The following is a 17,604-nucleotide window of genomic DNA, read 5'->3' on the forward strand; positions in this document are numbered from 1 at the left end:
GAAATGTGACATTGAGTTAGCTTTCTGTAAGGAAGATCTAGAAAATATTATACAATAGGAAAAAACTAGGAAAATTACACACCAAAAAAGGCGCACTGAGAAAATGTCAGAATACAGAATATATTCCAGTTTACATCTTGAGAACACTTTGGTTTTTGTTATTCTTCAACTAAAGAATATCACTGATAAAATAGAAAAGTATGTCTCTCCTTTAAATTGGCCCTCTACAAACAGCCTGAATCAAAGCAGAGACATAGAAAACCCTTCACTAGGGAGGGGATGGGGGGGTGGCGTAACCAGGAGATGCGTACTGAGAAGGGCACATGTGGTGATGAACACTGGGTATTATACACAACTCATGAATCATTGAACACTATATCAAAAACTAATAATGTATTATACATTGGCTAAACATAATAAAAAATAAATATAAATAAATAAAAAGAAAAGCCTTCACTATGGAGTGATGGCCAATAAATTCTTTAGTATTAAGAGGTGCAGTAATAATGCATCCTATTGTATTGAAGTGGACTGTTAAAACCAACATATTCGATGTGTTCAATCAATCCAGCACATGTGGAGATCAATGTGGTAAGACAACCAATAAAATCATCAAACATTCTAAAAGTAAATCTTTTAAATTTTAAAGAAAAAATTTATATACATGTATATGTGTGGGTATATATATATATATAATTATATATACATATATGTGTGTGTGTATATGTCCCCTCAACGTTAGGCTTTTTAATTACACGTAGCATAAATTAGATTAATCACTAATTCCAATGCTAAATTCATTTTGGGTCTTAATATATGCTGAAATTGAGAAGAAAACAGGTTTTTGTCAATATCCTAGGAAGTGATTTAATGCTTGCCTGATTTTATAGATGAATAAATTATTTAAGATTAGTTGAAAAATGAAAAGCTACTCTGAATATTTTCATTAGATGGCACTTGTGAAAGTAAACATAATTCACATATATTGATATTTAGACACAAACAATTCCAAGTGAATTTGTTGTTTTCCTCATTGGAAATAAGGGCTCTGAATATCCCTGAAGATTTAAATTCACTTTAAAGGTTTTCAATGAATGATTTAAAGAAAATATTCCAATATCTTCCAATCTAAGTATTAGACAGAGAAGTCAATAAACAAATGGTGAGTACGCAAAGATTTTCTGTCAAGCATCTCTTAAGTAAGAGATTTCTATTTATTTTTTTAAATGAGTCCAGAGAAATTTGCTCAATAGAAAACATCAGACAAAGTTCCTAAGCCAGCTTGCTTTCTGAAAAGAAAAAAATCCTCTGTCCCTAAGACGTAATTGTTAAAAAAAAAAATTGTGGTCAGTACATATAACAATAAAGTGCAGGGGGGAAGAAATGGTGTTTTTAATTCCCCCCCAAATTCTCCCATTACGTGTCATTGTGATGTGAAGGTGGTTTTAACTTCTCAAGAGTCTGATCACTGTTAAACCAATTAGGTGTCTGTCGGCTCCTGAAACCTGTCACCTAACAGCACAGAGAGTGTCATCACTCAAGGATTTCAGCTCTTCATGTCTCAGGAGGTTACCTGAAATAACCCTAACATGGAAGAAGACCTAGGAATATGCATTTCAAAAGTCAAGTAAATTATTTAAATGCTCTGTTAGAATAGGGATTATTTAAGTGATGTGAGTTAGGAACCAAGAGAATCTGAACCCAACTAAAGTTCCGATGTAAAAGAAATACACAGCAGTCCCTTCTTGTGCACAGAGGCTCTGTCCCCAGACCCACCCCCACCCCCAGCACAGACGCTTGAAATCGCCGATAGTAGTGAACCCTATACATATAGACTATGCTTTTTTCCGATACATATGGACATACCTATGATAAGGTTTAACTAATAAACTAGGTACGGTAAGAGATAAACCATGATAACTAATAATAAAATTGAATAATATCCTGTAATATACCTGACCAATATATAATAATATAATTATTATTATATTATCATATAATAATTATAATTATGTTTTATATATAATATATACTCATAATAAATATAATATATAATAATATAACAATACCCTGAAATTATTATAATATAATATTATAATTATAATATATTTTAATATAATATATAATTATAATAATTATAATATATAATAATATAAAAATATCCTGTAATCATACCTGACCAAAAGCCTGAGAAGCAATCAACAATATGCTTAATAAAAGTTACATGAATGTTGTCTCTCTCTCTCTAAACATCTTCTTGCACTGTACTCACCCCTCTCCTGATGATGTAAGATGAGAAAACGCCTGCGCCAAGGGAGAAAGAGAAGAGAATGACGCAGGCGCTGTGACGTAGTAGAGTTAGGCTGCTGCTGACCTTCTGATGATTCGTCAAAAGGATCATGGGCTCCCAGACCTGGGCTGATGCGCTAACGAAACTGCGGAAAGCGGAACTGCAGATGAGGGAGGACTACACTATGGCTTTTTCATTCAAATTACACTACCGGTCCGTGTCGCCTGTTTGAGGGAAATCCTGGTTTTGATTCTAGGCTGAGATTGACCTTCGTGTATCATCAACCCCTAAACCATTCCTTGGTTTTACCTTCCCATTAACAAATGTTTCCTTCGGGAAAGATGTGCAGTTAGAATGGCAAAGAGTATGTGTTTCCTGGTAGGTTCAAACCCTCTGTACCGTTACAACCCGTGAGACCTGGGTGATTGACTCAACCTTCCCAAGCTGCTTTTTTAAGTCTCTGGCCATGGGTTTCTGAAATAGGAGTTTTAGAAACCTACTTTATATTGTCGTTGTGAGGATTATGAGATTAAATATACAATATAAATGTTAATTTTCATTATTAAATTGCATTGATCTGTGAAAATTTAACTGGATGTTAGAAACCACAATACTCTGGGTCTAATCCACGTCCATTTATTGTCTGTATGACCCTGCAAACCATGTCACCTCTACAGGTTTACTTTCTCATTCCTAAATAAAAATAATAGTACCCACCCTGCCTATATCTCAAGAGTGTTGTGTGAATCAAATGAAATAATATATATGAAAGTGCTTTATAGTTAATAAAATAAAACTTTAAAATATTTTTTATTAACATATAACCTAAAAATAAAGGCTTAAAATATAAATCAAGTAACCAAATGAAAGGGAGAAAGGTAGAGGGACTTCTCCTTTCCAGACTTAGCTCTCACCCATGCCAAAAGGTTTTGGGTTATTTTAGAAGCTTTTCAAAACACTGCCTCAGAGCATAAAGCCAAGGAATCTTTGATTATTGCTCCTTGTTTCAGCCAAGAATAGTTGTGTGTGTGTGTGTGTGTGTGTGTGTGTGTGTGTTTAAGATTTTATTTATTTATTTGACAGAGATCACAAGTAGGCAGAGAGGCAGGCAGAGAGAGAGAGAGAGAGGAGGAAGCAGGCTCCCTGCTAAGCAGAGAGCCGGATGCGGGTCTCAATCCCAGGACCCTAGGAACATGACCTGAGCCAAAGGCAGAGGCTTTAAACAACTGAGCTACCCAGGCACCCCCAGGAATAGTTTTTTAACCAAATTATAACTGGAAGGAAAGGCAGACATGGCACATTTGTGTCCTAATAGATAGGTACACATCTCCTTGAATCACAAGGTACAGAGAAATTGTTTTGACCTATACTCTTCCTCAGAGACATAAACAAATAATAATTAAGTTTCTCCTGATCTGATTCTATAATTTACTAGTGACTAAAATGTATCTAAAGAAAGGAAGTAAGTAGCAATAAAGGGAACAGAGGTTGCTAGAAACATTGGAAATGGAACGGAGTATTGTGGGGGAAAGTAACAATGACTTCATCCTGTTAAAAAAAGAATGAAGCCAGAATACTATACACAGAATATAATCTTCAAAATGTTAAATCAGTAAAAACAAATGACCACACTGCTTCATTGTATGGCAGAAAAACATAGTGGTTCAAAGTACTCCAAAAAAAAAAAAAAAATAGCGGTTTTGGAGTCGATCCATTTAAATTCATTTCAAGGTCCACCTCTAAGCCACACCAGGGCTTAGTCTCTTCATCTGTATATCAGGAAAAATAAATCAGGGGCTATGAAGATTCAATCAGATATGACATGCTTACAATTGGCCCAGTGCCAGCAACACACAGAGTGTCCAGTATATTGATGCCATGACAACTAAGGTGAGGAGGATGGTAAATCAGGAAATGATCTAGTCCCTGTATTAGTTTTTTAGGCTGCCATAACAAATTACCACAGACTGTGTGGTTTAAAATAACAGAAACTTGTTGTCTCACAGTTCTGGAGACTAGAAGTCTGAAACTGAGGAGTTAGTAGGGCTGTGCTTTTTCTGAAGTCTCTAGAGGGGAGAATTTATCTCATGCCTTCCTTTTTTTTTTTTTTTTAAGATTTTATTTATTTATTTGACAGAGAGATCACAAGTAGGTAGAGAGGCAGGCAGAGAGAGGGGGAAGCAGGCTCCCTGCCAAGCAGAGAGCCCAATGTGGGACTCGTTCCCAAGACCCTGGGATCATGACCTGAGCTGAAGACAGAGGCTTTAACCCACTGAGCCACCCAGGCATGCTCATGCCTTCCTCTTAACATCTAGAGGTGCCTGCAATCTTTGCTGCCCCTTGACTTGTAGATGTATCGTTCCAATCTCTGCCTCTATTATCAGGAGGCATTCCCTCACGTGTTTTTCTCTATATCTCTTCTCTTCAGATAAGAACACCAATTATATTGGATTAAGGGTAAGGGCCTGTCCTACTCCACTGTGACATCATCTTAACTTAATTACATCTGGAAATGCCATATTGCCAAATAAGCTCACATTTACAGGCACCAAGTGTTAGGACTTCAACATAGCTTTTCGTGGGACACAAATCATTCACAACAGTCCCTAAAGAAGAAGATGGAAATGATGGATGCACACTTGGGCTTTTCCCCCAGGCACATTCTGTGCAATTCCAAAAGATATTGCATTTGGTTCTGTAAAGTTCCTAACCATAAATAATTTAAATGTCAGAAATCATTCAGAATGAAACACAAAACAATTTAGAAAGTAGAAGAGCTGACTAATAGGGAAATTGAACAAGAGTGAAATAAGTATACTGGACAAACAAAATCCACAGGGAAAGAGTAAGAAGTTCAAATCAGACCAGAAATCAGTAGAAGGAGACATTATTCAGAAAGGATTAAGCGTAACAAAGGGGATGAAATTAAATGAGAAGATGATTTAAGAGGAGTACCAGGGGATTTGTTAGGCTAACAATAGTTCTAATGAATGCTGGTGAGACAGAGGAAGTAGTGAAAGTATGATTTTATTAATCATTAAAAATGGGGAATATGGCATAGGAATTAATTACGGCTCAGCAAGCTGGAGGTGTTTATCAATTCCTTGATTTTACATATACCAGTCTATAAAGAGAAATCCAAATGATGTGTAAATGAGTCTCTATGCCCTGTGATCAGGGTACCAAAGCCCTTATCCCATCACAGGATGAAAGCAGGAGTGATATAACAAAAGAGGGGGTAAGAACCCTCCACCTCTCTCAGTTCCCTATCTTCTAGACCTCATCAGGACACCAGTTCCAAATCCAGGCTTTAACACTGATACCTCATCAAAAAGATGGAGGTAATAATAGTAATATCTACCTTTGTAGGTTCTCTGAGAATAAGCAATTCATCCTACTTCAAATCCTTAGCATGCAGATGGGCACATGGATTGTCCTTAAATGACAGCCACCTGCTTAGACTGATCTTAATTTTCAGAGCCTACGGTGCACTTTTTTTTATTGTGACAAAATAAGTCAAACATGTTTGTTCAGTACATGCTGTGTCCATCAACAGACCTACTATGCACCCAGCAAAGGGATGGGCTGGATAAGGGATTTAAAATGAACATAATGAGGATTCTCTATCTCAGAAAATTTTCTACCCCTACCCAGTACCTGGCTGGTTTCTTTTCTTTTTCTGGGGGGAGGGGGGAAATTACTCACTTCATCTCAGTAAATAAAACAGTGTCAGGAACCTTTTGTAATCCATCTTCCTCACTCAGTAAGCTCCGCTAAGTATATCTAATGGGTCTGAACTCATCAGAGCAAGGCCAGCTAACGGTCTACCACCCAGAATACCTCCAGAGGCTGATCTTTCTGTGGGCACTAAACATATACACATGAGTACCGTGTCTGGGAAAGAACTCAGAAATTAAATTTGAGAGAGGTTACACCCTCCCTCTGCTGGCTCAAAACCTGGGGAGCTCCCTGACTGAAATCTGAAACAGAGGCCAGTCACCCCAGAATGGTAGGGAACCTATGAGGCTTGTCTATGGCAGCTACAAGAGGAGTAGATCTCCAGACCCACCAGCAGAACCTTAAAAGTTTATACAGGGGCCCTAACAGCCTTCAGTTGCATGTACCCTCCAGGCGGTCTCAACAACACACTGCTCTCTCCTTCTTAGGCTACTTCTTTGAAGTGGCTCCTCAGGCAAGAACAGTGGACAGGGCTACATTGCAGAGAACTAATGTCTTTTTTTATTTTTAAGATTTTATTTATTTATTTGACAGAGAGATCACAAGTAGACAGAGAGGCGGGGCGGGGTGGGGAAGCAGGCTCCCTGCTGAGCAGAGAGCCACATGTGGGACTCCATCCCAGGACACTAAGATCATGACCTGAGCCTAAGGCAGCAATATGGCAATATGGCTTAGCCCACTGAGCCACCAAGGCGCCCCAAGAGAACTAATGCTTTTTAAAACTCCATAGATAGCTAGAACTTCAAATCAATTGTTATTTAACTGGAACACTGTTTTAGTCGGAATAACAATATTTTAAGCTAAACAGGATAACAGGAGAAAAGGCTTGGAAAGATGGTATACACAGTAGAACTCATCAAACCAGGTAGCTTCACCGGTTGTTCTAAGGTAGTGAGAAGGACCTCCCCCTTTCCCATATGAAGTAGCTCATATTTCTTACCTGCTCACAGAGGCTGATCTTAAAAACAGCAAGGGGGAAACTTGAGCTGAACATAAGTGTCTTACGTGTTCTACTTTGACAGAGGAGGTTCTCAGAGAAATGGGACTAGTCTAGAGCAGGTTGGGCGCTTCATAACAAACCTATGAGGTAAGTATTAACTACTTTTTCCATGTTACACACGAAGAAGCTGAGCGGTGGAGAGGTTAGGCAGCTAGCCGCAGGCCACAGTGTGAGTAAGTGGCCTACTCTGGATTCCCAGGAAGGAAGTCTAACCCCACTCTGGAGGTCTGCTCCTGCAGGTGGACGGGTGCCGCTGAGTGTGCTGGGAGATGTCGAGAAAAATATTTGAGGATCCGTTTGAAGTGGTCTTGATTATAAGAGAGAAAGATTATGATTAATTCCACATGAAACAGTTGGCTATGTAGAAATTTCTAAACAGGACATAGTAACGATGCTCCCGTGAGCATAATAAGGTGAACAAGAGTGTGCTCCTCCGGCTGGGTCAAATACAGCTCGTTCCTCTAAAATTTCTGGAACGCTTGCCTTTCTACATCACCTGTCTGGGATAGAGAAGCGGAGACAATTACAGTCTGAGGAAGGCTTCAATATCAACTCAGCTTCTGCTTAAAATGCAAAAAGCTGCAGGAGAGCATCACTCCCACTCTGAGAACCAGAAAAGGTGGTCTACAAAATCGTAACTTTTCTTGAGGCCATCCGAGAGGGGAGGTTACACGGCACCAAGCAAAGTACAAATGGGACCAAGTTCCCCAGAGGAGGAAAGGGCACATGCCTGTCTCAGTTGCCAGAGCCCGGGAGGAGGAGTTAGCTACCATAAAAGCAGATTAGGAGAAAAGAAAGAAAGAAAAAAAAAACAGCTTCAATTTTAATGAGTTCTCAAAGGCCAAATGAGAACTACCAGGAACCAGTTTAGAACAAAAGCTTGACGTGGCATGGGAGGGACAGGGAACATTCCCACCCGCCAGGGCTCAGGTAAAATCTGTTTCTCAGGGAGCGGTTGAGGCAAAAGTCATCTGTCCCTGAGGAGGAGGGAGGCACTTCCAGTCTCCACTATGAGCCTCTCACAGACTAACAAGCAGTAGGCTTCTATAGCTAGAGGGCAAGCAGGGTGAGGAAGAGTAAAAGGGGCAAAAGCTTTTAGCCTGGAGGGGACAGGGCACTTGGATCCAGGACTCGGCACTGACACAAAACAGAGTTCTGGGACCTGTCAGAGCTGGGGTCATTTGTTACTGAACTATAATTTAGCCTCCTTTAACTTAATCATCCTCCTAACCTGAATCAACATTGTGAAATAAAGGAGAACACAGAGCCTGTCTTGGGAGGAAATATCAGCTCTGTGTTAGTTTTTGAGATGCAGTTGATGGTAACTATTTCTACGGTGGGCCCCAGGCTGGAGCATCAGCCGGGCACATTTCCATTTCCTAATCACATTTGTAGGATCCTAAGAGGATCCTGACATTTTGGCTTCCAAGCAAAAATGTCCTAAATTCAATACAATCTTTTAGGAATTTTAATAGCCTGCTATTTCATATTTATTTCATTGTAGACAAAACTTGGCCTTCTAAAAGTTTGTTGTATAACATTAAAATATTTTTACTGAATGGAAATTGTTTTGTTTGAGCATGGGGGTAATTTTTAATTTTTAAACATTCCTGAAACAAATCATTCCCCTTTTTCTGGCTGTTGACTTGCTTTGTGATGTTTCCTTAACCTATAAAGCAGTGAAATATAGTGTGGATGAAACTGAAAAACTTCAAGCAAGATTTGCTGAGACCAGCCAAGCTTCCTGCCTTGGACTCACCAGTGACCAACCTCCGTGAGCTGTGACTTCCCTGCCATCTCGTCCACAATGTTCAATAACCACCACCAAATGTCCTCTGCCCAGCCCTCAGGCCCCTGGTATTTTCAAAGAAAGCAGTTCTTTGTAGTGCAAAGGTAGCCAATTTCTGTCTCTTAAAGTTCACCCGTAGCAAAGTATAATTTCTTTTCTGCTAACAGAAGAAACCCGAACTCATTTTTTGGCCAAGTATTTTAAAATGTGAATTTTAAAGAGACTTAGCAAACACTAATAGAATACCTTCTGTAGTTGACTCAGCGAGGTGATGTGAAATGTGAAATGTGAAACCTTTAATAGGGTGAACAGATAATTACACAGTAGTAAGAACATGCCGGACACTGTACTAAGCACTTTATAACTATTTACTCATTTAACCCTTCTAACATCTGAAGACAGGAGAGAAATTATTCCTTATTTTGCAGATAAGTAAACCAAGCATCAGAGAAGCAGGTAACTTGCCCAAGGTCACTTAGCTAGTAAGTCAGAGAATCCAGATTCAAACCCAGGCCAAGTGGCTACAGAGACTGGGTATGATAATAGGAAGAAGGGGAAATGTGGAGGCTCTGCTAGGACAAATGACCACAGCTTCACAGCCTTTGTAGGAAAACGAACAAGAAGCATAGTCATACTGGTAGATTCAAGCATCAGACCCAAAGGAGTCCCCCATTTGTTTCTAAAAAGCTCTACTCCAAAGATCTATGGCTTCCCTCAGACCTCAGTTACTTGTGATAATTGATTGAAGAACAGGTGTGCAGAAATACTAGTGGGGAAAAGTGTGTTTTGATATTTAGACATAAATATGCCAAATAAACCTCAGTCTCATATGTATAATTTATTTCAGCTTAGACTGAAGGTAAACTGAGTTATGATTTATAGAAATAGCCAACTAGATAAGGCATCCACTTGCAGTTGTTGGGTTCCCAATGTTGGGTCCCCCAATAATGGGTCCATGGTCAAAGGAGTGAGACTGATACAAAGTGAAGTTCAAGCAAAGCTTTATTTCGTACCAAGCATCAAGAATCAGGGACGCCTGGGTGGCTCAGTGGGTTAAGCCGCTGCCTTCGGCTCAGGTCATGATCTCAGGGTCCTGGGATCGAGTCCCACATCGGGCTCTCTGCTCAGCGAGGAGCCTGCTTCCCTTCCTCTCTCTCTCTCTGCCTGTCTCTCTGCCTACTAGTGATTTCTCTCTGTCAAATAAATAAATAAAATCTTTAAAAAAAAAAAAAAAAAGAATCAAACCGACCGTCAAACAGACCGGTCGGGGCCACCCATTACACAGAGGGCGACCCCCCCCCCCACCCCTGCCTCACAGACTAACTTTTATAGAGCAAAGACCATGTGGCTGGGCCTGGCCACACACAGGTGGCCAATGAGATTGTAACACACAGAGAAAGCTGCACAGTCATGCTAGGTCACACACGGGTGGCCAATTGAATTACAATTCACCCCATAGTAGCTATTTGAACTAGCCTATCACCTTAGTCAGAATGGGCGCCCAGAAGGTGGGGCCCACACTCCTTGGTAGCTAGGGAGACAGTATGTGCACTCTACTGATTGGATGTCTCCACCCGACCCCACTCATCCCTGCATTTGGGCTGTTATTGCCACCTGACCTGACCCACCTTTGTATTTGGGCTTTGTTACCTGGGACTGGTTTCCCAGACTTGCTTTTAGGTAAGTTCCCCTGGGCGGGGTTGGGGGCGGTCAGTTTAAGTTTAACTGCATAAACAACAAAATAGGGGCTGTTCAACCAAGGTGGGGCCACTCTGGCTAAATAGGCCCTTACACAGCTTAAATGGTATTTCTTCCAGATCCCCTTACAATCTTTTGGTGTTTCCCAGTGGCAACATTCAAACTATAGAAGCAAGGAGACTCCATTATATGTTTTTTACTGGCTACTCCATGCCAGCACGCCCCTCTGTGTTAGGGAAGGGTGTTCAGTGATGACTCTCATGGTGACACTTCTCAAACTTAAGAGTTTCCCTACATAGTCTTACCTGCACAGGTGTTGTAAAGGCATCTGTCCCCACCCCCCTTACCGAAGGAAGATAGGTCCCCAGACCCTCACTGGATGCCTGAAACCACAGACAGTCTCAGGCCCTATCTACACTGTTTTTTTCCTATATACATACCTCTGATAATGATTCGTTTACAAATTGGGCTCAGTAAGGGATCAACAACAATAATAATAAAATAGAGCAATTATAACCATATACTGTCATAAAAGTTATATGAATATAGTCTCTCTCTCTCTCTCAAAATATCTCATTGTACCATACTCACCCTTCTTGTTCTGAGATGATAAAATGTCTACATGACAAGATGACGTGAGGTGAATGACAGAGGCATTGTGACATAGCATTAGGCTATGACTGACCTGACGATTCATTAGAAGGAGGATCCTCTGCTTGTGGATTGCAGGTAACTGAAACTGCAGGAAGTGAAACCACAGAGAGACGGGGACCTCTATAGCAAACTAACAGGTTATAAATTAGTAGTCTATATAAATGTAAATGCATATAATAATAAGTACCTATTGGTATCCATAATCCAAACCCACACACATTAGAACACTCAATGACCATAAGGAAGTCAAAATTTTTGTGAAATGTAAAAGGAATCATGTTTGTTCTTAGCCTGCAAAATTATGAACAGCTCTCAGTCTAAATCAACAACTAATTCATTGAATGACCCACAGCTAATATCTGATTAATGACACTTAATTACCAGGAAGCACTTTAAAACTATGAAGAGCCATAGAAATGTTAAGGATATTATTTTCCAAAGTCTCTAGTGCCTTCCTTCAGGCAGAGCAAACAGCTCTCCTCCGTTCCTATCTGCCTCTGCATTTACTTTCACTCACCATAAACGATACATTCTCTCTCGTAGTTTTATTTTCGTATTTTTGCAACTCAGAACTAGTTCTCCAGGAGACTGTATGGTATCTCTGGATTATAGGAGAGGACAGTAGACCTCTCTTGTCCCAGCCCCAGATGTATGCCTGAAACCACAGATAGTACTTAGCCCCATCTGTACTATGGGTACATACCTACCTATGATAAAGTTTAATTTCCAAATTAAGCACAGTAAGAGATTAACAGTAACAATAATAAAACAGAATAGTTTTAACAATACACTGCAGTGAAAGTTATATGAATGTTGTCACTGTCTCCCAAAATATCTTATTGTGCTGTATTCACCCCTCCTGTGATGGGTGAGGTGGTAAAATGCCTCCGTGCTGAGATGACTGACGTAAGGGGAATGACACAGACACTGCAGCCCTGGGCTGCTGTTCACCTTGTAACAGTTGGGTGTGCTTCGGGACCACAGCTGACCATCAGTTACCGAAACAGCAGAAAGCAAAACCATGGATAACGGGAACTACTGTGATCCGACAGCTTGCCAAGCCATAGACTGTTCTTTGAAAAAGTCATAAAATATGTAATTCCTGGGAGAAAGCAATGATTACCCACAAGCAGTATTATCTGCCAACGTGTTACTGAGCACCTTAGCTTTCCTGGAGGGAGTTGTATGAAATATCACCAAAAAAAAAAAAAAAAAAAAAAAAAAAAGGAAAAGATGGGGAACTCCTGAGTGGCTCAGTTGTTAAGCGTCTGCCTTCAGCTCAGGTCATGATCCCAGGATTCTGGGATTGAGTCCCGCATCAGGGTCCTTGCTCGGCAGGGAGCCTGCTTCTCTCTCTCCCTTGGCCTGCCACTCTTCCTGCTTGTGCTCTCTCTCTCTCTCTCCTTCTCTGTCAAATAAATAAATAAAATCTTTAAAAAAAAAAAAAAAAAAACCAAAAACGGAAAAGATTGGGGGGGCACCTAGGTGGTGCAGTTGGTTAAGCCTCTGACTCGGGTTCGGCTCAGGTCACGATCTCAGGCTCATGAGCTGCAGCCCCATGACAGTTCATCAAGGAGCCCCCTGGAGATTCCCTCTCCTTCTCCCTCTGCCCCTCCTGCTTGTGCTCGCTCGCTCTCTCTCTCTAAAATACATAAATAAATCTTCTTTAGAAAAGAAAAGATAGAATCTTAAGCAAAGCAAAATTAAATGAAATATCCTACATATAAAATGCAACATTCTCAATGACAAAAGTGAAAGGTTGCTATTTCACACAGGTCACTATCACTTGTCACTCTAAAGCAGACATCAGCTACCCACTGTAGTCCCACCTGCCTCCTGTTTGCCCCGAACACAGAAAAACATCTTCAAACTTCCTCAAGAGAATCCACTTCTATCCCCCTAAAAAGAGTGAGAAACATCTACTGGGCTGAAGATTATTCTGTTGGGAGTGGGAGAGCCAAAACTGAGAAGAGAAACTACGGGAGCGCAGGCAAAAGCCAACTTACATATTCTTGGAGAGTATTTTTCTTCTTCCAAAACCTCTCCCAGCTGTGTGGCTCCTGGAGTTTCAGCTCTGGATCAACGCCCCCTTCCCCATTCCTCTACATCTATGTGTTTTGTAAGATTGCCTTTCTTGGGATGCCTTGAGATCAGGGAACTTTCCTTTCCTTCTTGGGCAAGCCCTTTGGGTCTTACTCTCCCTCCCCAGCAACTTACTGAAGTTCTCCACCACACACACCAAAATGTTCCCTCCCCTGAAAGAAATCCTGCCAAATAAACTTTTATTTTATTATACATTCTTTTTTCCCTCCTTTCTTTTCTTTTTTTTTTTTTTTAAACCTTGACTATCTTGGGTGTACATTGATCTGCTTCAGCGAAGCTGAAAAGAAATTGAACCACTATAATATAAAGTCTCTAAAAGAAGATTTATTTCTGTTTCGCACATTCCTCACTGTTCTCCTGTCTTCCACTTCCCAGTCAGTGAAATTTCGGGAAACGTGGGGAAAAAACCACCATGGCATAAACCTAGGCTGTGCGGCTAAAGAGCTGGGGCAGCTGGTAGCCGCTCCAGCCCCTGATCCTGACCCTCGAGGAGTCTAATTTTAAGGAGATGGACTTAGAAGAAGAGCTGTTTCAGGAAATCATTTTGGAAGAGTAGGACTCGGTGAAGCAAGTGTCAAATATTATTATCAAATTGCTATGCTAGCATTCCCGCAGGTAAAAGCACGCATCACTTTTATTTGCTAGATGTCTAGCTAGGAAATGACCCCTGAATCCTTTATTTCCATTTGTGCAGCATTCCACTTAGCCTCCGTAATGTATCCTCAGTTGGCCCAACCCGCAATCAGGTATTACACACACACACACACACACACACACACACAGCGGCTCCTCGAAGGTCTAGCCTGTGGCGCACAGTCATGGCGGGTTCAGAGCCCACGCAGCCTGCAAGGTTTCTCTCTGGTTTCCTGTATCCGCTCTGCTGGGGTCCTCAATCCATCCCAGTGGTCCCATCACAGGAGGACCTCTCTCTGGTTAGCTAAGGCCAAGTTTCTACTTCTCTTTACTTCTTAATTTTCCCACCCACTTAATGGATATGGTACTATTGATTTCAGAGAGTTGTATATGCCTAAAATACGGAACAGAGCCCCCAACCTAAAACATAGCGGATACTCAAGAAATACCAAGTGTTGTTTTTGTTTTGAGTATCAAGTGACTCCTCTCAGAGAAAATTACAGTGTAAAAGAGGCCATGGGAGCCTTCTTCTAAACCATAGTCCCTGAGAGACAACGAAGACCTACCTACCCCAGGCTAACTCCCTCCACCGCCTCCCAGAGACCCGAATCAAGGTCTTTGCCAATCCCTCAGAAAACTTGCTACTCTGCTATCAGTAAGAAAGAATTTCAGATAAAGACCATGTGAGCATAAGATCACTGCCTTTGCTTCCCCTATCTATAAACCAATGGGCACCTTAGCAAGCCAGATAGAAGCTACTTCAAGATAAAATTCTATAAGGACACCAGCTTGCCTCGCTTGGCCCACTCAGAACCTCACGGGCTGCCATGAGACCCAGATGTCTGTTTATGACAAAACTAGGAGGGTTTCTTAAAGTTTGCTTTCTAGAAGCTGACTGAGGATAACCAAGTCTACATCTTTGATATGTGTATTTTACTATTCATAATTATAAAATTACTATTCATAATTATAAATTATACTATTCATAATTCATAATTTAACAAAGAATGAAATAGATTATGATATTAATTAATAATGTCTCCTCACTCCAAAAGATAATATTAAAAATTTTTTAATCTGCTGTGAGCTAGATTCTCATCTGCGTTCCTATGGCTCTTGTCCTGAACTACCCGTGCTGGAAACTGTTTCTTCATCCCAGGCCTTTCTTACTAAGTCAGCATCTTTGTATAAACCTTAACTCAAAGAGTTTACGAATTGATTTCTACGTGCGAATAGAGTGCAGTCCTGCGGGGACTTGGATGTAAATATTGGTCCATCTCTGCTACTGAATAGTGCATACCAAAGCCAGATCAGGCCTCTTTCCATTAGGGGAGCTGGAATCCTCTTGGGGCTCTCCCCTCCTCTTGAGTAGTCTGAGAACCATAGCCAGTCTCCAGGTTAAGAGTCAATCCAACTCCCGCACTCCTATGTGGAGAGCCTGAAAACCAGGCGTCTCCTGCCATTGCTTCTCCCTGACGCAAACAGAGTACCGGGACCATGCTGACTCAGAAATCCATGAGGTCGTGTGCATCTTTGAGAGAAGATAATCCACCGCTCTGTATCTTCAGCAGAGGGCAATTCAACCGACATGTTCTCTCAGCAAATATTCAGAGTGCCTCCAGGTAAGGCAGACACACTGCCAAAAAGGACAGCGTCCCCTTACCTTCCTCACGCTCACACTGATGACAAGGAGAGTGTGTTCATGCAGCTCTGAGACTCAGACCTCACTCACCAAACAGCCATGGGGCCAGCAGTTCTAGAAAGGTCTTTGATCTCATGTCCTCTCTCATGGTGTGCCTCCGGCCCTTTTCCTAGATTGATTTTTATTTTATATTTGATGTATTACATAACATTTATTGATTTGATTTATTATATAACATTTTCTTTTCTTTTCTTCTTATTTAAGCATATGAACTGTGTCCCCTTGACAAGTTTTTCAATGCACAACCCAGTACGGTTGACTACAGACACAATGACATACAGCAGACCTCTGGAATGTACTCATCTCTCCAGACTGAAACCTTTGATTAGCATCTCCTCATTTCTCCCTCCCTCCTGTTCTGGCCACCACCATTTCGTGCAGATGCTATGAACCTGAGAGACGGAGGAAGAGAGAGAGTGAGAACAAGCAAGGGGGAGGGGCAGAGGGAGCAGCAGACTCCCCACCAAGCAAGGAGTCCGATGCAGGGCTTCCTCCCAGGACTCTGGGACCATGACTGGAGTCGAAGACAGACACCCAACTGACTGAGCCACCCAGAAGCCTGCACCTGACTATTTTAGATACCACATATGTGGGGAAGCCTGCAGTCCATAGACTCTGAACACATCCAATCCCATCTGATTGATATTTTATGTCCTCAATTTAATTCATTTCCTTTTTTATCTCTACATTGTTGTAATTACAACTATTTGAAAACAGGACACATCTGCTTCAGCCACACTTACAATACATTCCCTTTCACTTGAAAAAGAAAGGTTGCCAACTGGAGAGAGAGATGTGGAAGGGTCTGAGCCCTGTAGGTACCCACTGTCCTCTTCTTACTGAGGTTTTCAGTGTCCCTATGAAATTAGCTTTTATTTTTTTTTAAGATTTTATTTATTTCTTTGACAGACAAGTAGGCAGAGAGGCAGACAGAGAGAGAGAGGGAAGCAGGCTCCCCACCGAGCAGAGAGCTCGATGCAGGGCTCGATCCCAGGACCCTGGGATCATGACCTGAGCTGAAGGCAGAGGCTTTAACTCACTGAGCCACCCAGGTGCCCCTGAAATTAGCTTTTAGAGCTTGTTCAAACTCAGACTCCGGAAAGAACCCTGGCAGATCAATAGCACCTTCCTGGTACAGCCTGAGGGCAGAGGTGGCAGGGTCTACCTGCCATCCCATGGCCCGCTCAGGACTTAATTCATGCCCATGTGGCTTTAACTTTAGAATCTAATTTCATCCAAATAGCCATTCCCCCTGCTAAGCAGCACAGTAGTGTACAGAGCCTTGCAGCAAAAGGCTGTGCTTCCATTGGGCCCTGGATGAGCAGGATGATTTCTAACAATTCATCCTCAAACCACCGTCTTAGGCAAGACCGGGGACCAGCGGCCAATGAGGGCGACCGTACGCCTGCATCCCCTCAGTGCCCAGGAGGGGCTCTGCATATTTGGGAGCCAGGTGGGGAATGAACCGTGAGGCTTTCCCTTCGGCTGCTCTGCCTTGCACCCCTGCCAGGTTGGTCTCTGTGGGAGCCAAAGAGCAAAGAGCCTCTCCAGCACAAAGCGGACATCTGTTTTGCCAGCTCGGCACAGCAGCGTGACTGGAGATAAATGTTTCTGGCGCACAGTAGAATGGCTGTTCTTACCATGGAGGGGACACAGGAGGGTCTGAGCAGCACAAGTAAGTTACTTGGACTTTGGAAATCAAGAGTCATAATGTCAGGAGGTGACAGAGGGCAGCAGAGAATGAGGTGAACGGAAGGCCTGTCCTTTGCCGTATACTGGATAAGCTTCTCTTCCTTCTGGGAAGCTGGGAAGCCCGGGTCTTTGCTCATGGCCCACACTGGGGTGGGCTGTGCGGCCAGTGAGCACCTGGGCTCTGGGTGGAGGCACAGGGAGGGGACAAAAGCTCTTCATCCCCAGACTCAAAAATAGGCCTTTGCATTCAAGGTGCAAAGCACTTAGCAACTTCCTTCCTTCCGAACATTTGCTTTGCATTTCAA

At 41.8% G+C, this 17,604-nt stretch overlaps 1 long non-coding RNA gene across 3 annotated transcripts in view; it reads right to left on the reverse strand.

The window, feature by feature from the left end:
• The window catches only part of LOC116574431, a 132,465-nt gene extending 121,332 nt beyond the window's left edge, over positions 1 to 11,133 (reverse strand). For all 3 annotated transcript variants that reach the window (XR_004279294.1, XR_004279295.1, XR_004279293.1), the window contains exons 1-2: positions 11,107 to 11,133; positions 6,969 to 7,528 (exon numbers count right to left, since the gene is read on the reverse strand). This is a non-coding gene — a long non-coding RNA (uncharacterized LOC116574431). The remainder of the gene's footprint in view (positions 1 to 6,968; positions 7,529 to 11,106) is intronic.
• Positions 11,134 to 17,604: the final 6,471 nt, after the last annotated feature.

The sequence above is a fragment of the Mustela erminea genome, chromosome 15 (assembly GCF_009829155.1).
Source record: "Mustela erminea isolate mMusErm1 chromosome 15, mMusErm1.Pri, whole genome shotgun sequence".
Classification (NCBI taxonomy): domain Eukaryota; kingdom Metazoa; phylum Chordata; class Mammalia; order Carnivora; family Mustelidae; genus Mustela; species Mustela erminea.